Here is a 27,138-nt window from a genome sequence, read left to right on the forward strand (position 1 = left end):
AGAAGGGCAAGGAGGGCCACTGGCCTTCTGCAAGGGCATTTCCTTCACGCCTGCCAGAGTTACCTCCCTGCAAATATATAAGAAGGCTTTCCTCCATCTACACTCTTTCAAAAAGCCCAGATCCTCTTCATTTTTCCAAGCAAATTATTAAAATGAAAGCATGTTCATATACTTTTCATCAATAATATCATAATATTTCTTAAAGGCTGCAAAAATCCTTTTACCCACTTGGCAGACAGATATGCAAGCACTGTCTGAGCTTCAGAGGCGATTAGTGCCCCAGTTGCAACCCCAAGATTCATTTGTATCAAGAGGCCTCCAGCACCTGTAAAAATCACCTCCCAGTGAATTTTTCAAGGTCACGCAAAGTCAGAAAAAGAATTAAGAATGAAGTTCTGTCCAGTGCTTTATCAACAAATTTAATTTTCAGGTGTCATCCATTTTTCTCATGATATTATGGTCATTCAAGCTCATATTTCACAGATGGACACCTTTTGCTCCAGGCATACACTACTTGATCTATTTTAGAAATCAAGCACAAGATCCTCAGACAGAGCCAATCCACACGCTCACAATGCAGGGTAACACTATGCAGAGGTCACTTCTAAGCTGTTTATCACCACTGCCTACTGGAAACTACTTCTGTGGATGCTGTGCACCCAAAAGTGTGCCACTAGGGTTTATAGGGAACCTTTGTCATTCCCTGTTCCCCCCGCAACTTCTCTTTTCCCTCTGTGGAAAAAAAAAAAAAAAAAGAAAAAGGCACAGGTGGAAAGAAACCATGGTACAAGAACCTAGAGATCAATGATGAAACCTTTGGGTTCAGATACTTTAGAGCCAGATTTTATCAGTTATCAATTCCACCAGACAGAATTTGCCCCCAGATCTATATTATTTATCTAAAAGGGCACTTCAGCACATAAAAACAATTCAATGCTATAAATTTACATCTGATATAAAATTCCTTCATTTGCCCACTTACAGAAATACCAAGAGTTAGACTTTCCTCTGATTTATTGAGGTGAAATTGAAGTGGTATAAATGTGGCAAAAACTTAGAAGGTCACTAAGATCCTTAATGAAACACCTGATCACAGAGGCCCATTTAGAAAAGAGAATTCCAAGTTCTTTGGCCTCAAGATGCATGACAGAGATTAATTGCAAAAGTAATGCAATACATGCTGAAGGGAACTAGAAGACAGGTGCAAACAATTGCTGATTTTTAAAAGTATTATTTGTATTTCTTCATAATCACTTCAGTATTACAGGAGAAAAAAAATCTGAAGGAAAAAATGGCAAGGTATCAGTGAATAAAGATAGATAGAAGCTCAAGTTACTCCATGACAAAAGATTTTTAAACTAGGAGGAGTAAGCCAACCTGAAAACTCATCTCCTTCCACTGAATATTCTAGAGCAAATCCACTACAATAACATGAGGCAGAAAAGTCTGGGGTGGAAAGGACACGCAGAGTTTACATTAAATTCTGCCTATGCATGTTTCCTAGCAATACAGGAATACAGGGGTTCATGTTCCAAACAGGACTGAATATTAACAGCCCCTGATGGAGTCCTTATGAGCAACAAAGGAAACCAGCACCCAGAAGACTCTGTTGCCAGAAGTAACATCAGCAACTGGTCCTTTCACCCTGACAGACACATTAAGAGACTCAGATGTCCAGTCTGGAGGTTTTCTAAAGGAGAAATCTAAAATATGCTTGAATCATTAATACGTAGAATATTTCAGGCTACAATCATTCTCAGCAAGAGATTTTCTTTAATACTTGTCTACATCTGTCAGCTGATGCTGATACATACTGTATCTTTATTTTTATTGATTTTAAATTTTCAGAATGTCACAAGTTAATTCACAAGTCTTTAGAAGAGACCAGCAATAACTAAACTATTCCAACATCTTAATGAACCTACTTCACCAAAAGCAAATTAGTAGCCACAATTAGTAAACTTATAACTAGATTTTTGTAATTTTAAGCTTCATGCAATGTATGCTCTCTTCAACATCCCTCCTTGCCACTGGAGAAGCAAATAACTTGTATTTTCCCTTTATATGACCATCTTCTTGTATCTTGCAGGCATATAATTTGCTATTCCTTTAAGCTCTTTTTTTTCAGGTAATGGTAGTGGTGCATGGCACTTTGCTTTGGAGCCAATTCCATGCTAAATATCGATGAGTAGCTTAATTAGGGACTAGTAAAGGAAAGAGAGAGCCTGGATTAAATAAAGCAAACAGTGGTGATGCTGAATGTGGACCCAAATATGCATTTTTAAAATTCTACATGTTTTAATGAGTCATATTTGCATGCTTTTAAAATCATTTTGTAGCTATGGCTTCCAGTCATGAAAATATATGCAATATCATAAAATGTCTGATATTAGCATGCCTCTTCAAGTGCAAGTGAGTTGTCAATAAGACAATTAAGACAACATCAATAATACACACTGCATGTTATTATCTGCTATTTGAAATCCCAGCCTATCCAAAGATCTCTGGAAACAAAGGGTACATCCGACATTGGCAAAAACATCTCCCACAAGTGAAATATGTAATTCTGAATGCATGCAATGGCACTCCTACCTGTAAGGGGAAAAAATGGATTGCTTTTAAATACAGAATAAATAACTCCTGATAATGTAAAACCTGGCTCTGTTGAAGAAATGGCTACAATAGAAAATTAGCAATCCTGTGCTTAAATCAATCACTTCTATCACATGATCCAAGTCGATAAAAGTACTGAATAAGTGCTATCATTGACCTTAATCAGCCAACAATTGGCACAGGGGGATCAGAAATCCTGTTGAGGAAATCAGTTGTCCCTAGTAAATTGTAAGGTTTGGGGGAGCAGCAGACCTGCAACTTCTCACCTTTCTATCCAAACACCACAATGGTTTCAACAGGAGGAAGGAAGGACTGAAGTTAAATAAGCAAACTTCCAGCAGACTCCTTCAGGTAGAAAACTGGACAGTTGCATGTGAATTTCCATTGCATAGCTGAAGGATACTCTACTCCTGACTTTTTTTTTTCCCCCTGTAACACAGGAACAGTAGCTAAGCATACAATGAAAACAGTCCTCAATGATTTTACTTGGTAGAAATAACCTATCTGGAAGCAAGGGTGATGAAAATCGTGCTGCACAATGATTAACTTGGGCTTTAATCCTGATGTCCCATTTCATCCAAAGTTGCCATTAAGCTCAAAAGGAGAAAGAACTACATAACTGGGACCTAACATTTTTATTTATCCACCTCATAAGCTGAATGTGATTTCAGATTGAACAGAATGGATTTCGCTGTAACTAATGGACCAGATATATTCATACAATGTCCTTTTATTGATTTTACTTCCTTCTACCTATTGTTTGCATTTTCCTTTGAAAAACATATAAGTGTCATTATGCTGTAGATGTCCTTTACAATTCTTATATCATTCACTATTTCTTAACAAAAAATACATGTTTTGCTACAGCATGCTTTATAATGAAAGACTCCCCACTAGCCAAACTGGAGCCTAAATTGTTAGAACATACTGTACAATTTGGGAGAAACAGAAGAAAATTAAACCCTTTGGAACTGGTTTGTTTGGGTTTGAAATATGTGTCTTTAAAAATTTAATAAGAGGGAAAAAAATGGCTACAGGACAGGCTTCATTTTAGACACATGCTAAACAATAAGCCTATTTATATAACTGATCACATAACGAATTTCTAGGCACTTTATGGAATGAAAAGCCTTTTGCACTGCAAAAGTCATACTGCACACAGCTTTCAAGTTTCAGAAAAAAAATATTCAAAGGAAGAGAGTAACAAAATATATTAAGTATTTTTAACCCATACTAGTCTGAAATTTTACATATTACCTTAAATAACTGCAATAAAAAACTGTCAAATATCTAGAAAGGATAAGTATATGAACAAATTTAAATGTACTTTCTTTGTTTACCTATTTTTTTCATTCTTCCTTGATTTATATTTCAATATTTTGTTCCTAAGTTACGATTATGCAAAGTACAATTTGTTTTGGATTACTATTTGGAATGTTTACAATTATTTAAATACAATTTACTTAACTATTTTGAAACCAAATGATGTGTTGAATTAAAGAAGGTTCAACATTCAAATTGCTGTCATGTGCTCATTTCTCTGCAAACTGCACTGACAGCTGAGGACGGCACATTTTCATTTGTACAGGGTGCCTGGTGTTCCATCAGGTCTCACTGATTTTAGAATCTTTCCACCAAGGGGCAACTATCATGGGATCAACGTCCAACTTATCTGTCAATATGGAAGCCACCAGCTGAATGTAGGCAGAGCTGAGAAGAAAAATGTAAAGCCATGCTATTATCAATAAAACCTACACAGAACTTAAACTAGAGCTTACGAAGGCAATGATTCAGCTACTAGATTAAAAAACATTTTCAAATAACCAAATAACTTTGCATGCAAGAGCAGCCTTCAGAGACATTCACATTTATGCAGAGCCAGCTTTTGCCAAAACAGTGATGATCTCAAGTGTTTCAGTTCCTTAATGCAACTGAGCCTAAGGGCACAAGGAAGGGACGAGGTTGATAAAGTAGGAAGCACCCACACATAAGTATCTTTGACAGAGAAAAGCTTCCAGCAGGATCTCACCCAGGTGCAGCCACTTTCATTAGCCAAGTCTGAGATTACTCCCATGCTGACTATCAAGCCCTATGAAAATATGAATTATCTGCATGCACCACAGCAGTTGCTCATCCACATGCTTTGCCACTGCTAGACATCCTCAGGATTTCAAAACCATGCGCATAATTACCAAAATTCTCTCAGAACTTAAACACACAAATAACCATCTACATTTTGTAGACTTCAGTTCTTTAGGTTGATTGTGCTGTTTAATTTCCCATTAAAAGAGAAAAATTCTCAGTTGTACAGATGGGACAAGAGAGAGTCAGGGGTTTCTGGGGCATGTGGGAGAGAAGCTGTGTTAGGACTTTCATCTCTCCCTTTTGGTTTCTACTGAAATCTGTTACTGCTGCTTGTACAATCAGTAACAGTCAAACTAGGATTGCTCAGACTCAAAACACAGTTACCATCTGGAGCCCTCTGTGTAATTCCAGCTGAAACTCTTAGGACAGTGTTGGAAGCTCAGCCTTACCTGAATTCCTCTGGGTTTGGGTGTGTTGTTTGTTTACATAAAAGAAGTTCAGATAAAAGGTGTAGATTTCCCCATCTAAGGCAGCTATTCTTGCAACACCTTCACTCTTGACCATGGAAACTGTGTCATAGTTTCAGAGGCCCCTTCCAGCATGGAACATGCAAATGCAGTTTTTGGGAGACTTCAGTGTCACTGGAGTCAAGGCCATCTCTTTGATACTTAAAGGCTTGAGCTAAATCCTGGCTTGTCATGAATAAACCAAGCTCAGATACTTAATCATGTTTTCATTTCTGTGTGATGGAGCATTTCCACTGTGATACAGAGCCTTTGGACAGCAGGGCTTCTCTGACTGCTACTGTGAAGAGTCAGGAGTTCTTCTGTCTGCAGGTGACAACCTGAGGGACTCTATTCAAATCCAGCTACAGGCAAGCCAGAGCTGACAGCAGGTCTGCCTAGAACAGCATTAGAGGATGTCCTAGGGCTTGCCTGATAACCTCAAATTCAGGGGTACTTTTTCTGGGTCAGAAAAGATCACAGGTGTTGCCACTGAAGAAAACCACATGTCAATGTACCAGCCTTAGGCTTTTTGAGTGGGGAGAGTTTTTCTCAGGATTACTGGAATGACTCAGGAACACAAATCTGCACCATGTCCATGGGAGGAGAAAAGCTGACAATTATTTCAAAGAGAAAATCCTGGTTCCAGTGAACTCAGTAGTAAAATTCCCCATTATTCAACAGAGCCAAGATTTATTCTTGGTCTATAAGGCCAATAAGGAAAACAGAAACAAGAATTTTACTGAATCACTCCTTATGCACTGTAATAAGGAGATGGTGGAGTCCTCCCTGTTATTATCAGGGTTCATGTGAGGACAGGGACAGGATTCTTCTCTGTTTTATTTCAAACCATCTTAGGCACATCATTCTTTGCTTCTTCTTTTAATAGGAGTGCAGAAACCCTGAAAGCCTGCTCCGATTCTTGTGCCTCTTGGTGGGTCTGGCACACAGAGGAAAACAGACTGCAATTGCTGCCTCACCTGTGCTGTGCCCCGAGCTGCAGCAGCACTGCATGGCTTCATGTAAGTGACATGTCACAGAAGCGAGTGTGTCACCTCCCTGACAGGCACACAACGTGTGACAGCATCCCAACACCGCTCTCTCGGGCAGCCTCCGCCTCGCAGGGACAACATAAACAAGACTTGGTAGCAAGGGGAGCAGGACAGGCATGCTGTGGGTTTTTCAGTGTTGTGACATGCAGCTGCTTTGGAGAAGTACCACCACAAGACAGTGTCAAATGTCACTCATGCTTCCACTGTGACTGTGAACATGGTACAGTGCATAAAACCCAAACGTGCTAGTTAAACTCTGCAACTCCTGAGCAGTGCCCTCCATTAAATGTAATTGCATTATCTGACAAATAATCAATGTTCAGATGACACTCAAGAGTCCTAGCTGCTAATCCTGGGCTAAAACTATCTCATATTTGCCTTCTTTCTGAAGTTTTATACTGTGCCTGTGCTTCAATATCAGCCCCAAAGGAGAAGGAGCATCACAAATAAGGTCCTGGCTTCCAATATGATTTTTCTAATAGCTCCATTAGAGAGATGAAGAGCATAATCTGGTTTTGGACAAAAGAGGGCTCAGTCTTCAGCAAGCAAAATGACATAGCACCTTGTTTATATCATTACTTATGATATTTAGCATGTTAATTTTTCATTCTGTTAAGTTTAATTTTTAAATATTTGGAACAGATCTCTTATTTTACCAGGAGTTTCAATAAGAAGGGAAAGAGCACTGACTTTGATATCAAGGTCTGCAAAGAAAATTAAAATAGCAAATATTAGTTCAACAGAACAACCTGTGGGAGTGTAAGAGCTATTTTGTATGGCTGTGGGCTGCTCTGATCTGAACACATAGAGGACAGCATTATCCTGGAACACAATAAAATAATTTTCTTATTCTTTCTTCATCAATCCTCTTCCTCAGTTGGGCCTCCAAGTTGGAGCTCCCGTGGTGTGCAGCCCCTACATCCCTGATGCTCTGCCTCTGACACAGGAATGAGCAGTGGCACTCCAGCTCCTGCCTGTCCTGGCCACTCCCCACATCTATTTCCTGCCTTCATCACCTGTGTGTGGTGGTATAAAACCCCTTCCAAGTCCCCTGCCTTCCACACTTCCTCATCTACAGCTGGCAAGGGCTCAGCCAGGCCACCCTGGCAGGACCTGCTGCAGAGACCCAGCAGCTTCAGAGCCAGGAGTGCCATGGGCAAAGGGAACAGCCCTGTCCCCTGGGGTGTCTGAAGCCATCCTGCTGTGAGAAGGTGTGCTGGAATGATGCCAGACAAGCCTTGGTGGAAAGAACAAGAAAATTAGAAGAATTTTCCTACTCTTCACAAAAAAGCACAGTTCTGTGATATGAGCTTAATTAACATCTACGTGAACACTGTATTTGTTTATATTTAATACATATTTTTCTAAATGTAATTCAAGACTGCAGCTATTCTAAAGTATGAAAAGCAACTCTTCCTTTGAACCACATTTTTAAAGGAATTCCAGCCAATTTAAAAAACAATTATGAGACCACACATGATTTTTTGAAATCACAGATTACTGATGGAAACCACAGGGATAAAGTTTTAAAAAACAAAAGGTAATATGGCTTATTCTAGGTTTTCAAAACACTGTAACACCTAACTCATAAACTAACTGAATAGTGTCCAGGATTTTTCACTACTTTGACTTTTTCTAACTGCAGAAGACCCAATTCAGCACAGAAATGCTTTAGCACCTGAGACCCAGTATTAGCCAAACAACCAAAACACGTTGCAATACAACTTCTTTCACACTAAGTCAGGACCAAATGCTATTCCAGAAATGCTCAGTATGAGGTCAGCTGAAGCAGTACAGGAGGATTCATAGCATTGTACCTGTCAGGTTTGGCACTGAACAGCTTTAACTGACAGTCCTTACATGTATGTGAACATCTTGTTTATAAAATCTGAAACAAAGCTTATTAAATAAATTATATCCACAAATTATGCACAGCTGAGGGTACATACAATCTTCCCCACAAACTAAAGAATTCCTATTGGCTACAGAAAATGTTGTTAAGATACAGCCTTCCTGAGAAAAATTGAGCATGTAAACTAAGGGGAAAAAACTCTTGACTATAATACAAAGATGTGACCATTCTACAGTATTCTTACTCTTGTTGTATCACTTCCTCAAAGTGTATTTATACCTTTTATAGGTGTCTTCATATCATGCAATTGTAAGACAGGCATGTAAGCATCTTATAAAATACTAAATTACTATTCATAATTATAATTTACATTCTCCTTGTACACTTTGCAAACTCCACATACACCTGCTCACAGAAGGATGGGGCACCTGTGCTAAGGCAAGAAGTGTTTCAGTATGGACTTTAATCAGAGTGCAGCAAGCCCTAACAGGTGACTGGGTTACCTAATTGGAGAGTTGAAGTGCTGGCAATATTGTTGATAATAAACTAATAAGTTAGAAGAGCCTCCTTGACTTAGATGTCCAGCAATCATTGGACAAAATAAGGGCTTAAGATTGTTTAGAATTAATGTTGTTCACATTTGAATACAAATTATCTTAGTAGGCTTTTGCATATTGATTGTACATTGCTGTTAAACTCTCTTAGTTCTTTAGGAATAAATGATCCTTATTTGACATATAAAAAAAAACCTGTCCTAGTACTAAATACTTAAATACGATCTTAAGGGAGGGCAAATCCTAAATGGAAGTAACTGGACAGGAATAAATTTTACACTCAGCAGGTGCACATGGGAAGAACCTTGGACCCAGAACAAAGTACAAATGACTTCCAAGCCTGGCAGAAATTTCACTTTATCAAGGAGAACTTCCATTTTTCACAGATGCTTTCTGGATAATTCTGTGAAAAAAAAACCACATACACATCTGAATAGACCATAGAAAGTGTTCAAGACACTTCCTTGCCCCTCCTTTTATTGTTCAACCAATTTCCAATTTCAAATTAGAAGAAACTACCCAAAGGAGGAAAAGTTGTCTTCAAATGCAGTATGAAAAGACAAGTGCAACACTTCTCCCTCTATCTGACAGCCCTGCTTCCCCTGTCATGCTTCCCTAGCATTGTGGCTAACCCAAAATCCCTGATCCAAGAGCTGCTGCCCTGCTGCCTACACACAGAGCTGGAAGCGTGCTGAAAGCCAGTGCTCCTCCCTCACTTATCTTTGGTTTGCTCCATTGTGTTCAGCTCCACCACCAGCCTCAGAAAGGTGCAGACATTATTGGCATCTTAAAGGAAGAAAAAAGTGATGGGGTCTTCAAGGGTATTTTCATTACTAAATCAGAAATTATGAAATGGTGCCATGTTATTTTTTAAATGACAATACATTTGCTCCACAATATAAATTAAAACCAATAAAAGAATGCACAATTAGCAAAAGATATATGATGTGCCATAACAACAAGCAACGATAAAAATTTTCTGAAGACTTATTTGTAAATCTATATTAATAAAGGAGAAACATAAAAAAGAGGTTTTTTTCAATCTTATAGGTAGCATTTTATTTGACTTAAACACACGAAGGACATCTTCAAAAACCTGATCTCCCAACAGAAAACCTCATCAAAGCAAAACATGCCCATAAAAATAGCCCTCATATGGTTAAAAACATCAATATATTCTGAAAAGGAGATGTTTTCTTCTAAAAAAGGCACGTGAATAAGTGTCATAAGTGTCAGTGGAAGAACATGGACTAGTCAGACTATTTTTACAGAGGCACCAAATCTACTTTTAGATCTTTATACCAGCTACAGAACAGGAGAATGAAAGTTGTGTTACATTACTAATTATACACGTGTAAACCATTTTCACATCCAGCTGGTTTTATTTGTAAATTGTAAATTTCAATACCTTTCCCAATATCACAGAAAAAGTCTGCATGATAATCTGTTTCTTTCCACAACAGTTATCTCATCAAATGCAAGTTCTGTCTAACTAGATGGTGGATGTGAGTTCACTGCAGAAGTTGTATTCAGTAAGCAAAAGGTTAATAGTCTGAAGTCAATGATTTAGTATCATGACATGGGTAGTAGCCAATCAACAGTTGGTGTTTGAAAGAGGCTGTGATATATTATATTTATAGAGCAGGGGAGGTTGTGGTGATTTTTTTTTTTCTTTGCTTGTGTGATGGTGATTTCACTTAAAAGAGAGAAAACTAAATTTGACTCAGCCAGCTCACACCTGAAAACAAGATACTGAATCAGTGACAGTAACAGACCTGATCATTACAACATTCATTAGGGTCTTCAATTAGTGAATTCAGTGGTGAATGTTGATCATAAAAACACTGGAAGAGTTTTTATCTGCAAGCTTGGGCCCTGTGAAACTCATGTTTCTCTAAGAGAAAGGCTTTCCCTTGTCAAAGGGTACCCAAGGGGCCCCATTCCTCATTCACATGGCAGGTTCACGGTGGCTGCTGAGGGACACTGGGTGAAGGTAGAAAGGCAGGGTAAGCAGCAGCTCAAGGTGCCTGGGTAATTCCTCTCTGTTTTTAGTGGCAGCAGCCCCTGGAAGAGTGCAGTGCCTCCCCAGACTGCCCCAGTCCACATATTCATAAAGCAGTCATCAATAGCCACAAATTCAGGCCATCTAGAAGAGCCTTTTGCTACTTTAACTGTAAAGCAAAATAAATTAAAATCCAAACTAACTCAACACTCATCACAAACACCTTTTTAAAAAGAATTTAAGAGTTTTGATGCAAAGGGTAGCTGTCAGCCAATATTTTACTCCTAGGATTTTATTACAGTTAACCTTCTAAGGATCTCATTTTATATATTCTCCATATGTGAAATTTCTATAGGTGCCAGCAGCAATAAAGGTATTTAAGGCAGGCATATCCCCAGATTCACCTCATCTGTAGCAATCTCACAGCATTAATAGATCAGAAAACAACTCAGAGCAGTTCTAAATGATGAAGACTGCTTAAACCAACTTACAACAGGTATTTACACACAGGTGGAAGGTGTGACCCCAAACTCCTGAGTCAACTGCAAAGTGCTCATGATTTCTAAGGACTTTGAACCAGCTGCAAAGAAATATTCAGGCTAGATTTTTTTGTACTATGTGACAGAGGATAGTAGCAGTATCTTGCCTGTACCTGCAAATATATATAAAAATAGAGTACAATCTTAAAATCAGATTAGAGCCACATTATAGATGTAGTTTAGGTCTTGTAAAAATCCAAATCACACAAAAATTGAAGACCAATAAAAATGTTTCCATGGTTCTTTTTTTAATCCCATTGAAAACAATTTTTCGTTGTAAACATTTTTGCTAGCCAAGCACTGCAGCATTGTGCAACTGCATGACAGCCAAAGAGAAACTGATGAAAAGCTGACTAGATTGATTTCATTTTTCCAACCGAAGTGAAATACGTAAAAGGAAATAACAAAATGGTGAAGTTATTTTTACATGTAAAAAATGTCCACATTTAATAAACTCACATGGAAACTGCACAGCCAATGGTAATGCTTTTAAAATAGATCTACAGATCCCTTCAGTTCTGCATGGAAACAAAGGCAGAAGTGGGCTTCTGCAGCACCTTTCCCTTCCTCAGGGAGCACAGAAACACCCTCTCTGCTGAAGTCAGACCTGAGCCTGCCCATTCCCTCTCCCCCTGTGACCTCCCAGTTTCTGTGTAGAAGTGTGGCAGGGGGTTACTACTGGAACTCGGAGCTATATTTATTCCCTTGGCTCCCATCCATCACTGTTGCAGAGCAGCCAGGAGGGGAACCAACCAATACAGCATGGATTCTGCCAGAGTTGTGCTGCCAGACAAGTTAAGAATGAAAGACAGAGGAAACAGAAGCTATCAAAATGAGTATTTCTATCTCTAAGAAAAGAAGGATTTCCTCTCTTTGTGGATTCCCCTTCTACAGATTAAGACATTTCTTCTCTGCTTTTTAAGAGATCCTGACAGAGAAATCTGCCAGTTTCATAGATCTTCTCCACCTCAGAGGAGGTTCCTCCTGAGAGAAGGAACAAGTGCAGCATCCATTGCACCTCTCAGGCATTTATTGGCATTTACACAGCATTTCTTTCCTCCTCCCAGTACTCCCAGAGAGCCATCCACAGCAAGTTCTGTGCTGCACAAGGTCCAAGGCAGTACCAGGAGAAGGAGTTAATGTTTCACACATCACACCTCCTAGAGCTACTCTTTCAGTTCTCAGGGGCACATAAGAATATTGAGTTCAAACACACAACAAAAATAATGGCCATAAAACTCCATTTTGAGTTGAAAAGTTTTGGATTATAAAGATGCACCCCATCAGCAACTGACTTTTATAATAGTTGAATTGTAAACTTTGCAAGAAAGAATTTTTTCATATCACAAATACTTTGAAGATTTTAGAATTTCCTTTTGTTCTCCTCTGGGACTAACCTGATACTTTTTGCAATTTTTCAAAAGGAAAAGCCAGCAAGACAACAGTAAGAATATGAGATTGCTCTCACCATGTCATGCTCAGGAGTGCAGGATGCAAGCCTCTGCAACAGAGACCAGTTGGGTTCAGTCTCTCACATCACACTGGAGTGCCCAAGCCAAGAGTCAGTTCTCTTCTGACCCACTGAATAATTAAATGATTATTCAAATTGGAATAGCCTGAAGCAGGAACTTAAAAAGAAGAGCCAAAGTGTGTTTTTCAAGCACTCACCTGGGATGTGAGAAACTTGATTTGAAAAAGCTGACTTAAATCAGATAGAGAGGAACGATCTGAATCCAGCTCTCCAGTGACCCAGGTGCATTCCATAATCACCAGTTCATAATGAAGTGCAGAGATGCAACTCTTTCATTTCGAGCAGAAATTCAATTGTGGACCTGAGAAATCCTTCAAAGATGCAGCATGTTGATGCAAACTAATGAACTGGTATTTTTCAACTGCAATAAGAAAATGGCAGCTAGTTCTGGCTAGAAACTGTACTCCTATATTTGGAAAGCCCCTAGCATGCCAAAGATACTACCAAACAAACAAAAGATTGAAATTCTAATCCAGAAGTTGTTTTGGGTTTCCTATTGCTCATTTATCTCAAAGCATGTCCATTTATGCAGGCACAGGCATATAGCTTTGTGTGTTCAAGTGAGAAAAAAAAGGAAAGATGCTTGAACATTTGATCTTTCAAACAGTAAAGAATATTTCAAAATAGCTGAGCTATTTTAAGAGGCATTTTATGGTAAAATCCAAAGGAGGGAATAGTTAGAGCAGTGGAGATTGCTCAGTCTGTGTAATGGTACTAATAATGATACTGGGTTAACTTCTACTAGTTATTTTATTACCCCTAGGAGGAATTATACTCCTATGGCAAAATCTCAATGAATCAATGAAGAGCAGTTACTTTGAAAAGGTAATAAATAGTCATTTTATAGCACAATTCAGTTTTGGGTTGCCTATAATCTTTGCACTTTTTTCAACTCAAAAAGTTGGATTCATTTTTGTACATTAACTGATGAAAGGAAAAAAAGTTTGATCAGGAAACAGTGGAGTTGCACATTGTACTCTACAGTGAAATTAAGAACCACATGAGTTTCACCATCTAAGGAAAGGATTTATCCACTGGCTCAGTCATACCCAGACTGAAATAACAAAAGGAAAATTGGATCCTAGAAATCACATCAAAATCAATTAAAATTTTGCTAAACTTTATGCACTTTCCTCTGAGAAGAGAGATTGATCATTTTCCTGAAAATGCAGGATGTATTCCAACAAAATGAAGGTTAAAGTTACTTGAAGCGGCAATTTCAAAAGTAATGCTGCTTTCCAACATTGAGTCAATCCTCAACATTCAATAGACTGGAACCCATAGCAGTGTTCATGCAAATCTTAGAAGAAATAATAGTACTAAAAAAACAAGAAAGAAAGAAAATAGCAAAAAAAAAAAAAGTATATGTGAGTGTTTTTTTCAAAATATGATATTATATTTTTAATATGACTGAAGTAGGGCACACACCAACTGAAAATCCTTGGCCACTAGAGTAGAAGTCAGTTTCTACATCTGTCAATTACAAACTAATGCCAGAGAAAAAAAGGTTTCTCCCTAATTCACTTCATCAACACTTCACTGTCACGTCGTTCCCTTGAGTAAAACTATTTCCAAAACTAAAATGCTGCACTATCCTATGTTTTAAGATTTCAGTGGACCCCTGAAGAAACAAGATCTAGGTAACAAGTGTTAGGAAACACACCTGAAAATTAAATGTAGCTGATCCATACAGAGCTATCAAAAGAAATGTTAGGAGATGAGCATCCAGCCCACCATGTCAGTGTTTGTTAATAGAAACCTGACTTTACACCTCCTTGCTTTCTTCACCCAAGCTCTCACATGCTCTCTCTCAAGAAACAAACCTAGGTTTCCCTCAAACTCATTTATCCTTCCCTTGCTGATAATTTATTCCATATGTACTTAGCATGAAGTTATTCTGCCTGAATTTCCTATTTACCCATGTTTCTTTAAATTTTTGATTAAAGAGACCCATCTACATCTATCTGTATCTACCAATGGTATTCCAGTGACGAGATTGATGGTAACAATGTTTGCAAAATCTATGGAGGCCAGCTTATGGGAGTGAAATAAAACAACATTAATACTGCATGCCATCATTTAGAAAAATAAATTTAATGCCAGGCTGGCAACCTAACACAGTGCTGTGACAGGGTTACCAAGGCTAATTTCCAGATCAGCAGGGGCCAGGACTATGAAGGGAGCACAACACATAGCCCTGTTGTGACCGAGTAGATTGTGGTACTTGATAGCAACCCCTTTGTAGCATTGATGAGCTCAACAGGGCTCCCATCCTCCTCACAAAGAACCACAGTGACTGTGGCAGAATATCCCAAAGGCATAAAAAAGGAGGAAAAGTTTCTAACACCACTTATCAAAAAAAAAAATGCAATGTAAAGAAACTATATCAAAATTCACATAAAAGCTGAAATAAGCTTATCATAAGAGGAAGAATAGGACAGCCACATACCCCTTTGCACCACAGCACCCTCACCCTCCTAAGGTTGATGTCCAGGAACGCTCCCAGGACATCCCAGGTTGTCCCAAGGCAGAGTAGGGGCTACAGGTGGTCCTATAGTGACCCTTGCCAGCAACCTCCCCTGAACCCCACTTGGGAGTGAAAGCCAGCTCATATTCTCCTTTTTCTTTCCCTTTCTCGCTTCTCTTCACAAAACTCAGACAGGGCCAAATTTTCCCAAGCAGCCTTTTGCTGGCACTGTGGTACCCACTTGAGATAACCCCTGCCTAATCTTCACCAGCTTCCACCCTCCTGGCAAGCACTTGCTCCCTCTGGGAGCCCAAGATTCCCGCAGCTGGACAGTTCAACATTAATGCAAAATGAGCTGCTGGTTCAAAGAAGCTCTGTTGCTTGCCCCATGCCATGGGAATGAAGCCATCATCATTATTTTCAGGCACTGCTACCTGCAGATCTGTCTGTTAATGTCCTACCGGGATAGGTAACGCTGCTTTTTTCATAATGTGGCAAACACTTGTAAGGAATTACCTAATTCTGCTTTTGGTTCTGTGAGTCTCAAATACTGCAATACACAATGGAGGAAAGATCAGATATTGAGGCTCCTGTGGCTATTTTAGTTCTGTTTTCCTCATCTGTGTTTAAAAGACAGTCAGATTATAACAAAATTGTTTGTCTTTAATATAGTTCAACTTGACCCAATGAACCCATCTCTTTAGAAAACAATCTCACGTGGAGTATTTAGATTAAGAACTGTAAAAAATAGTGACTTCAAAATGCTTTCAAGGACCCATCTTACAATTTCTAAAAAACACAGACAACTAGGCTAATTATAATTACTCCTCTATAATTCTTTTGCCTTTTTGATGCATCTGGTTATCTAGTAAGATGCACCTGAAAATTAGAGCAAATTTAAATTTAAGGGAAAGGTGCCAAATTCAGAATACTGAGAGAATCCTACATTTGGGAGCATATTTAGTGACAGTTTTGGTGCAGTTGGGCAGAGGCAACCCAAATCCTCCTTCACTATCCTATTCCCCTGCTTCTTTCCTGATCTGGGTCTCTGCTGTCCCTGAAAAGATGCTTCAAATCTCTCCTCAGTGCTTGGCTTCATTGCTTAACCTGCCAAAATGAGTGAAAATGTCATAGCAGTTACTGTGATCCACTCAGATTTAGACAGACGCTCCTCGGTTATTTCACGTTAAACATCTATCGGATCATTACAATTTTCTCTTGTCTCTAGCCAAGGGCAGATTCTGATCAGTGACTTGGTCTGAGAAAGTTCATACTCCATATTCGGCCACACAACTGGAAGTTAGAACCACACAGCTGTACAATAACCCTGAGATCAGCCAGCTAAGCATCAGAATTATTTTACTTTTACATATTTGCTTTCAGTAGCTCATCCTTTTTTTTCCTCTTCCACAAATATCTGTGCCTAGAGTTTCTTCACTAGAGAAATTTGGATTTCCATCTACAGTTGCCAGAAATAAGTTTATTCATGTTTCTATAAAAGAAAGAGTAGGTATCCTATTTTTTCATCTTTGTTGTCTTTCCCTGATTCCAAGTTGCTTGCAATTCAGAGAAATACAAGGTATGAAAGGGAGGACAGAAAAATAGTTTTTCAAGATCATACTGTTTTCAGCATTTTGAAGAGCCAATATACATCTCCTCAGGCATCTGAGAGAAATTCAGAGATTAAAATTTAGATTTGCTTGCAATCTTATTAAGGTAAACTAAATCAGAAGATTAAAATTCTTTATTTGTCCACACTCAAACTATAAAAATATATCTACATATGGCTTTAGTTCCCATTTTCATAAAATTCATATAAATCGTGTCTTTTTTTTTTTTTTAATTTTTTTTAGTCAACACACTCTAAAAACACCTGTGCAATTCAAAGTCAACTTTAAGCAAAAATCAACATTTGGAAAAATTACTTCTTACTGATTTTCCTACACTTGATGAAACTTGTGCTTCCCAGGGAATAAGCACAGCCCATTTTAATGGACTAGTGGATTTTCTACATCTGTTCTAATGCAAATCTCTTTGGTCACCTAAGGTTCCATGGTGGGTAAACAACCTAATGTGTCAGCTTTCTGTACTGAAGATCACAGTTTCTGATATCAGCACTGTCTTCATTGCTGCAAGCAAAACAGTGTTACTGATGTTGCAACTTAGAGGCTACTCTCTTCTGATAATGAATGGGTTGGGTTATTGGCCTCTGGCATGGACAAAAATATGACAAACAGCCTCTTCATTATATAAAAGTCTACAGTGAAGACAGTGCCAGACAACTTGCTGGGAATCAGAGCTCAAATATGTTCAAAAGTCAAAAAGCCCGTGGAACGATTCTTTTTCCTTCTTTTCCATTAAGACATAGTCAATTTATCAAAAAGAGTTTTAATACAGTGTTTCCATCACAGCAACTTGTATCTTCAGGAAATCATTTGCAAAACACGGCTTTAGCCTGCAAATACTTCATGCTCATTCCCTGCAAAAGTAACAGAGAGGCTGACCTTTCCTACATCTGCAGTTGTTAATTGTCATCATCGTAACAGCACATGAAAACAAAGTTTAAGTCACTGGCACGTTAAAAACCCCATCATATTAAATCTCATTTACCTGCAGGGATAGAAATTCAGAGTCAGGAGCAAAATCTGAAGGCAGAGAAGACATGAGAAAGTGCACTCAGTCGCAGGGTTTAGCAACTGTACCGAGACTCTCTTCTAGTGCACGTTCTGAAATAGCAATCGAATCTCTCAGCACTTGGTACCAAACTGGAAACATTTTTCTTCTACAACATTATGTAAACTTTAAACAACTCATTTATGATCCTTTTCTTATGAAGATTAACAGAACATCCACTAGAAGATTAATTGAAAATAAATTTTTTTTAAAAAAAAGGATAACAGAAAGGGTAAACCAGACCAGACTAGGACAAACAAGTCAAGCTATATACAAATATTTTTATAATGACTAGAAATCATAGAGCCCTCTTTAACTGTCTAACTTAAAAAACAATAACAAAAAAAAAACAAAAAACCAAACAAGCCAAAAAATGCATCATCTGTTGACTGAACACAGGGCCTGATTTTCAAAGCTGCTGAGCACCCACAACTCCATCTGAAGTCAGTGGAAGTGATGAATGCTCAGCAGCCTGGCAAATCAGGCCCAAACTGTCCAGGGGTCTGCTAGCAACCTAACAGAAGTGCTGTTTAGAGTAGGGGGTTTGTTGCAGAATTGAGGAGGTTCAAAGTAATCTGTCAAAGATGTGCTGCTACATTCATGAGTCGTAAAGCTAGCTGGCTCCCAGCTATGGGAAAAAAGTTAATTCATAGGGCTCGTAGGGCTTGCATTTGTCAAGGAGCAGGACGTCAATGCTATCATTATCAGGCAAATCAGCCAGGCGTTTAATGGTAGAATCAGGAGACATTTGCTCTCCACTATCAGAATGACGTCATAACTAAAGCAGCCTTCGGCGAGGGGGGAGAGCCGGGGCAAGGCTGGGGCTGAACGCAGACTTTGCACTTCTGCCCGGCTCGCCCCAGCGAAGGTGGCTCCCCTTCCCCACGAGGCAACTTCCAGCTCTCAGCTGCATGCCCTCCACAACTTCCCCTCGCAGCATCCGAAACACCAGCAGCTGCTTTCACAAAATACTTCTAAACCTGCCCGATCCAAAACTGCAATATTGCAAGCCAGCCACTCGGTTAGGAGGGGATGGGGTTTACACAGAAGCTACAAAATCACTCTAAAAATTGCTGGTATTTTTAATAACATCAGTTATCTTCATCCTCCGTCAAATGGTGGGGGGGGGGGGTACATACACATTAAAAAGCCAGTTGCCTCTCTGATTTAAGAAGTAACAGCTTAGGTAACTTAGTCGATTTTTAAGCATACACAAACACATACACAAACAATCTTTGAATATTCTGACATATTTAGTGATGATCTATTCGATGACCAGAAATATAACTGCAATACACATTTCCCTTCCACAGTAGCCATAATTATACAAGTCAAACAGCACAAATTACAAACTGTTAATCTATTTCCTTTAAAAACATCACTACAGGTACACAGGCATGGTACAAAAGCCTCACCTTGTATAACAACTGTGAGGGAAAAAGTTATGAAAGCAGACAGAAAACCTAAAATCCCTGAGGCTACAAAAAAATCTCGCTATTGAGAAACAACCCAAGAGACCACATAGGGAATGTACAGCTTTCAGAAGCACTTCTCATCTTATTTGCACTTAACCTATTGATGTACTTATGCAGGTCACTTACTTTTCGGATATGTTTGAACCCTTTAAAACCATGCAGATCGCCGCGGTTTTCACTTGGGCTTTTGGTTTTTTTGGTTTTGTTTGGGTTTTTGCAAACAAGTTTCATTTAAAAAAGATCCAATTATGCAAATCTGCTCCCGGATAGGTAGTGAATATTCAATATGATGGTGATACTGTAATAGTTCAATGCAACGCACTGTACTGGACAGATTTATGAGGCAACGTCACTACTACGCTCTGGTCCTCGCTGAAGCATCTTGAAGTTAATTAAAGCTGCAATGTCCACTTTTCCAGCCACCCTCCTCATTCAGGTTTACTATTTCAACATCAAACCACCGAGGGGGCCTCCCCCCTCTCTCCGTACATTTAAGCAGCCTTGCACAGTCAATGAACAATGAACAAAGATTTGAGCGATGGGGGGCGGGGGGGGAGAGGAAAAAAATCTCCAAAAAATTCAAATCCGGTTTAAACAAGTAAAAATATAGTTTCTAATATTAAACTAGAAAAGAAAACATTCTTCTCCGAGCGAACGTGCAGAGGCGCTAAGCCAGCCCTTTCAGAAAGGGTCTAGAAGCAGCCAGTCCTTTTTATTTCGAGCAGTGAATGAGCCCAAACAAGGCTCCTAAACTTAATTATGACACTTAAAATAGTCTTTTTCCACAGAAGCGGGCGGCTCGCCGCCGCTATCTGTATCAGCCGGGCACATCAGCTCAGCAAACACGGCCCCTGTTGGATTTATTTTAAACTGCACGGGGGGGCGGGGGGCGAGGGAATGCACAGCCCCGCAGAGCGCTCCCGCCGCGGGCGGCCGGGCAGCCGCGCCCCGCGCCCGCCCCTGCCCCGCGCCCGCGGAGCGCCGCGCCCGCACCGCGCCCGCACCGCGCCCGCTCCCCGGCCCGGCGGCGGCTCAAGTGCGAACGCGGGGATCTGACAAATCACGTCCCCGCCTCGACACTGTATCAGCCACGGCCACATCCGCCGCACGCACCCCGAAACAATGCCCGCCGCGCAGGCAGGCGCGGCCGGAGCCCTCCCCGCCGCGCCCGCCCCGGGCGCCGGCACCCGCGGCCGCACCGCGCCCCCGGCCCCGCCGCCGCGCCGGGGCACGCCGGCAACTAACTTTTCGGATGGAGCCCGTGCGAGCCGCCCCGCGGGAGCCGCGGACCCTCCGATAAACAGCATAAATCTTCGCGACCTTTTATTTTGCGTTGAAGTTCACAGGCGGCAGCGCTCCCCCAACCCCTCTCCCTCTCTCACACACACACACACACACATACACACATATATATTAATTATTTGCAAAACTGCAACAGATGGGCGCATTAAAATCTGGATTCTTTCCTACACAGCATCAAAGAATCTCTCCTTCCTCCCCCCCTCCCGCTAATCCCGCCGCCGGCCCGGTGCCCCCCCGCCTCCCGGCCGCGCAGCCCCGCGCAGCCCCCGCGCCGGAGAGCGGGGCCGCTGCCCCGCGCAGGCAGCGGCGCCCCCGCGGCCCTCCGCGCACGGCGCGCCGCCGGGAAGGTGATGCTCTCCCCCCCCTCCCCGCCGGGGATTGCCATTTAAGTTTCCTCCTTAACCTGTTACTTTCTCCGGGCGCTGACAAAAGCCCCGGCGGCGGGCTGGCAGGTGCCTCCCCGCTCCCCGCGGCGCCGCCGGGCGCGCTCCGCTCCCCCCGAAAGGGCTGAGACCTGGCCTGACATTTAGTGCCTACTTGAATGTCACAACGCTCCTCGCAGCATTATGCACGGCTCCTATTCATAAGAGGTCGATTAGAGCACAAAATGGCAGGTCTCTTAGGCACTTGAATCTCACAAGTTTGACACATGGTATGCATCAGCTAACTTTGATTAAAAAAAAAAAAAAAGAAAAAAAAAAGAGGGGGGGAGTTTACAAATTACACCACGATTAGACGGGATCCTAACGGGGGAGGGAGGGAGGGAAGGGGGGGCCCGCGTTTAAAGTCACTTCAGCAAAGTTTGCTCCGCAGCAACCCTTTAAAACAAAAAGTTTCTGGGCAAGTTAAGGGCAGGGTCGGTGCGGGCTGGGGCCGGCGTCGGGCGGCCCCCGGGCAGCGCCGCGGCCGCCGCCGGCACTCGCCTCCCCTCGCCTCGCCCGCCCGCTCCTTTTTTGTAAAGTAACGGTTTTAAAAGAAACGAGAGAGAAAGAGGAAAAACGTAGGGTTTTCTTCAGGCTAAGTTCTATAGCGCCATTCAATGGCTTCTCCGCTCCTTTCATTATTTTCTGCTTTTCCCCTGACAGCCCTGCTTGCAAACGTCACTGCTATGGATATTTAATTATACTGTATTTTTTTAATCACGGTGGAAAACGCAGGCCCCATTGCCATGATTAAAAAGAAATAAAAAACAAAAACATACTCCGGACTGACTTTGGAGCCTCTTTGATGGCTCACGGGAGCCTCCCGGATCCTCAAAAACCCCCTTTTTACCTTTGTCTTTCTTACCTTAAAATTTAAAGCAAAGCGTAGAAGAAACTCCCGCACGTAAACGGAGCGTTGTAAAAGATTGTGTTCAATGAATAATGAAGCATGTCCACATGATTGACTTGATCATTTTCTTGTGCGGAGGGGGAAAAGTGCGGCGCGGGGCTGCCGCGGCCGCCCGCTCCGGGTAGCCCTCCCAACTGCTTCCAGCACATCCCGAGCAAAGAGCGCTTTATTTTAATCTGTCTCTTTTCAGAATAACCCCCTTCATTGATACTGATCACCCAACATCACAAGACATCCCCATCTCTCAGCGTGGACTCCCCCTATCTGGTAGGTGAAATGCATTGTACCATTAAAAAAGCACTCCATTGTCGTCTTGGCATAATTCACAGCAACTAGATAGGTCTTGCGGCATTTAGCTTTGATGAGCCAAAAGCTGAACCCTTGATATAATAATCTACAAAGAATGGTCTGTGATCGTCCATTTTTTCTCCCTGTCTAGCAACTAAGAAACCATTTAACACGGCGCAGCTTGGTCGTGACCTTGAGCGCGTGTAAACACCCCGAGGAGCCCGCGCCGCTCCGCAGCCCCCCGGCCAGCGCCGCTGCCCGCGCCCCGCGCAGCCCCCGCGCCCGCGCAGCCCCCGCGCCCGCGCCCCGCCGCCCCTGCCCGCGCCCGCGGACCCCGCCGAGCCCCCGGGGGCAGCGCCGGGCTCCACAAAGCGCCCTTCTTACCTGCTCCCGAAACTATGCAAAGTCTGTTTCTCCTAAAAAAAAAAACTCCCGGGGAAACCTTGGCGGACAGGGGGACCGGAGCATCAGTCACCGCTCCGGCGTTTAAGAGAAGTAATCAGCGATAAAGTGACGTTGATCTGCACTGTAACCTTGTGGCGTATTTAATGTAAATAAGCCAGTTATGTTGCCAATCGCATGCATACAAACACATAAAGGTCCTCAGCGTTGCATTTTGATTCTTTCCATTAGAGCCGACTTTATTTACATACACTATTTAGGGGATCATGATAATTCTAAAACAATACTAGTGCCAAATGATTATGAAAATATGATTTTAATTAATCACGTAGTAGGCAAGGAAATTAGCATACGGTAATTAAACTTAGAGAAAAACGTCATGGAGGTTCTCTGCCTTATGGGTTCGGAATAATCATTAAACGATGGGTTTTCAGGACTTAATTATCAAACAAATAACTTTTTTAAAGCAACTTTACACGGTTTATCCGCAGGGCAACGATTTAGTAAATAATATATAACCAAGCAAACAAGGTGCAAATGTGACTGGTGAAATAGGTTGTGTTTCTACAAAGCAGAAGGGGGGGGGGGGAGAAGCTGAATAATGCAATTATGGATTCTGTGTCCCATAGTTGACAAAAGCATGGTGCCTCAATAGACTCTTTGTTATGGGATTATATAATGATTGTGGTGTAATTATGGGAAAAAAGATTTAGTAATAATAAAAAGTATCAAAATACACCAATGAGCAGCTTGTTTTAAAGAAAAGGCTTGCATGTGACATTAGGGGCATGTTAATAACAAAAAGCCAGGATCCGAAAGGGTTGACAAATAAAAAAGACTGTGATGCGCATGATTAAGAAGCGATGGAGACAGATTGATTATTCAAAATGCCGAGCCACAGGGACACTTAAAACATTGATTCAGGTAAGACTAGTTTCATCTTGACTGAAATGAGTTCCCTGAAGATGACTGGCATACATTTTAAATCAGTTTACTACATAAAAAGCATAACATCACAAGCTGAAACCTTCTAGTTAAAATAGGAATCCATGAGAAAAAAAAAGTTTATGTTTGTGGTAATTCCCAGAGGGACTATGGAATTGCAGAGGAAGGGGTATAGATTAATTAGCTCTTCCTAAACACTGGACTTAAATGTGCACATCTTTTATAATCCCTAGCCTCTGTTTCTGGAGTCTGTGGTCCAATCCCACTTCTGCAGGTTATGGGGGCGATATAAATAACCCTAAAGGTACAATAGGACTTTTTTTTTTTTTTTTTTTTAGAACTACAGTGAATTAACTTTCTCTAATAACTGAAAAATTAGCAACATTTTTCCAGTTGGTATTTGAAGTGAAGTTTATAAATAGTTGTTCAGAGCTATTCAACGTTTAAAAAAAAAAAAAAAAAAAAAAAGATTCCCATGCCTATACGAAAAAGTTTAGGAATTCACTCTGCATTTTCCAATTTGATGTGTCTGAAATTCTCTTTGAACAAATTCCAAAATACAAGTTTTTTCTATAGAAATTAGCATAGCAATCACATCAATAATATCACTATCTCTATGGGAATGATAACTGGAGCAGTGGGGGTGTTCTTTATTTCAATTCTTCGTGGATCAACTGATTATATTCTGTCTTCTTTTGAACTTGTTATTGTAAGTCAAGTGATTCTTTATAAGTGACAGCCCTGACAAAGAGACGAGGATGGGAAAGCAGGTCGAAAGGAAGTCGCCATATGGACTTTAAAAAAGGCACTTTTTAAACAAGATAATGGGGAAATGGATGTTGCCTTTTAACCCTGTCAAGGCTGAACATTATTAGCAGTCTCATAAAAGAATGAGCTATACCTTTTTTAAAAAATATCAGATTTCACCTTTGGATTTCTGTGACCTAGGGCTACATAAAACAAACCACATAGGAGGGGATGGCATTTCAGAGGCAGGGGCCAAATCAAGTACCTGGAATCAGCAACAGACAGGAGATTTCAGAGCACTGTACAAAGAGTTACAGAAGAATGAGAACTCAGGAAAACCCCATGGTTCTTTTTCCTAAGACAAAGATAAGAATATTGACTAGAGATAGGTGAAACAGCAACTGACAGCAAAGGAGCTTGAGACATCTAACTGGGATTTCCTGTTCCTCTGGAGTAAGTGCCTGATGCTCATTTAGAAACAACAATTTGAGTGAAAACAAGCATGAACATGAGGGCTTTGACTCAGATCTTTGCAGAAATTCAAATATTTCTCCTTCTCTTTCTGTTCTGGAAAGAAAAATAATTTCCCTCCAGAAACTTTCAAATGGACAAAGATTAAGAATCATCTCCCAGGAAACTGAGATTAGGTATTAAACCCTCACTAGGGTGAGGGCAGAGCAGTGGTCCAGCACTGGTGAATCACCAATCAAATTTCAAATTTACTTTTTTTTTCTTTCCCTTTTTTCTTTTTTCTTTTTTCTTTTTTTTGTAGTCAGTTAGATGGTCCAAATCATCCTCCAACTCAACTTTACAGGAAGAAAATGTCAAACTCTCCTCAAAATCTGGAAAAGCAGGGTTAGTACTTGCAGGCAGAGGTGCTGTCAAGGGAGGATTCTGTTAACAAGACTGATCAAAATTGTTTTCCCCAGCACCTCATAGACATGATTATTTGGGCTGGGATGGACCACAAAGAGATAATGTAGATCCATGAGCTCAGTAGCTCAGTGCTTTCTAAAGACAATAGACCTCCTCATTTTATTGACACAGTGACAGGCTCCAGCACCTAAGCAATGAATAGTGGTTAGCTAGGATTCAGAAAAATCTCAGATTTGAGCCCAGGGGGAGCTTGCTCCAAGATCTCTCGGAATTCAGAGTATTCTTAGGCACCATCAGCACTTCTGTAGTTCCCCCCAGTATTCCTTCCTATTTCTCCACATTTTTCACTACTGTTCCTTTCTCCTTTTATTGCATCCAGGGAAAGGTCTTTTCTTTTTAAAGCCTGTGTATGCTCTCAACTGTCCTTAGCTACTTCTCCAACTTCTTTAGTTGGTTGTATTCCTTTCTGTGCCTCCTCTATGAGTGGGCAGGAATACTCTGCCTCTTCAAAACAATGTAAAAATTGTATAGAGAGGACAGAGGGAAAGATCAGAGGAGATGTACATTGTGTACCTTAGTCTGCAAGGCTCTTGCACTGCCTTGGAGCATAGTGGGCACCTTCTCAGTGAGGAAAAGCTATCAGCTACAGACTTATCAAACTTTAAAAAGTAGGAAGAGAGAAGTGAAAGATTAGTTCCTCAGCCAGGCAACATTACCTTTCACCATTATTTCTACCTTTGTGAATGATAGCCTTCTAGAAGATCTCATTTCAGACAGATGTAAATAACAGGGGACAATATCTCAAATCTCCTCAAGTTTGATCAGTCCATTGAAAGTCCAGGTAGGAGGAATATTTTTGCTACACAGGAAAGTAGCAAAAGACATAGAGTAGACATAAATTACTGCTCATACAGTAATTTAAACAATGGGTGGGGGAGAAATATTTGCTTTATATATTTAAATATTAATAAGTTGTTTGCTTTATAAGGAAGGACCAGGGAATAATCCTGCCTTTGTTCTTAAAAAGTGTGAGCAGCATTTTCTTCCTAAAGAGAGGTGATAAGCAACTGGGCATTCTTTCAACAGCGGCTGAAGAAGCCCATTGAAATGCCTTTAGGAGGAGGTCTCTTCTTCAAGGAAGAGCAGAACATCAGGTCTTTAATATTGATAATGAAAGGCACATAAAAGAAATCATCCAATAGCAGGGAATTTAAATAAGGGATTTCAGAAAACTTGCACTAAATGTTTCAACAAACTCTGGAACAGGTGGTGCGATCTACATGGCAGTCTGAGCCAGTGAAAACACAAGTCAGCCAGCAAGGAAGTTGCTGAAGCATGGTTCAAGAAGACATAAATAAAACACTCTCACAGGAAAAGAAGGGAAAAGCCTTTCAAAATTCTGTTACAAACACGGGGGTTTCCTGGGCAGAACCCCAGCAACTGACAAGGTAGATGGAGGTTTTCCCAGTGGCATAGATTCTAAGAAAGCTTCTTGGTAAAGGGACTCTGAGGTCCCAGCTTTCAAAAGAGAATAGAGGCAGAACCCATTTGAGAACAAGCTGTCTATTTCCCAGGGGCCATGTCCAAAATAAATATCTCTTTATAGATGTGATCAACCAAGGTTGTACTTACCATCATCACAGGGTCAGGATAATAAGAATCTGTAAAAAGTTGGGTGTTTTTAGGAGATAAATGTACATCCTCAATATAGCAGTCAACTACCATTGAGCCAGACATGACAGACAACTTGCATTGGTCATTAAAAGCAGATACTAAGGTTGGGAGCCTACGTTGGCCACTTTTTGTAATAAAGTCATTGCAAAAATCCATCAAATCACAGCCACCAGGAAAGGATCCAAATGAGAGTACAAAATGGACATCAGGAAGAAATACAACAGAA

The 27,138-nt window shown here is 40.7% G+C and overlaps 1 protein-coding gene across 40 annotated transcripts in view; it reads right to left on the reverse strand.

The window, feature by feature from the left end:
* The window catches only part of ZNF536 (zinc finger protein 536), a 361,403-nt gene that overhangs the window by 321,867 nt on the left and 12,398 nt on the right, over nt 1-27,138 (reverse strand). For 12 of the 40 annotated variants that reach the window (XM_077786300.2, XM_021540660.4, XM_021540595.4 and 9 more), the window contains exon 1: nt 21,936-22,522. The exons of 1 other annotated variant lie outside the window; for it this stretch is intronic. The gene's annotated coding sequence lies outside the window, so the exon portion shown is untranslated. 27 more of the 40 variants (XM_085589485.1, XM_085589476.1, XM_085589478.1 and 24 more) reach the window with 14 other exon arrangements.

This window comes from Lonchura striata, chromosome 11 (genome assembly GCF_050655825.1).
Source record: "Lonchura striata isolate lonStrDom1 chromosome 11, ASM5065582v1, whole genome shotgun sequence".
Classification (NCBI taxonomy): Eukaryota; Metazoa; Chordata; class Aves; order Passeriformes; family Estrildidae; genus Lonchura; species Lonchura striata.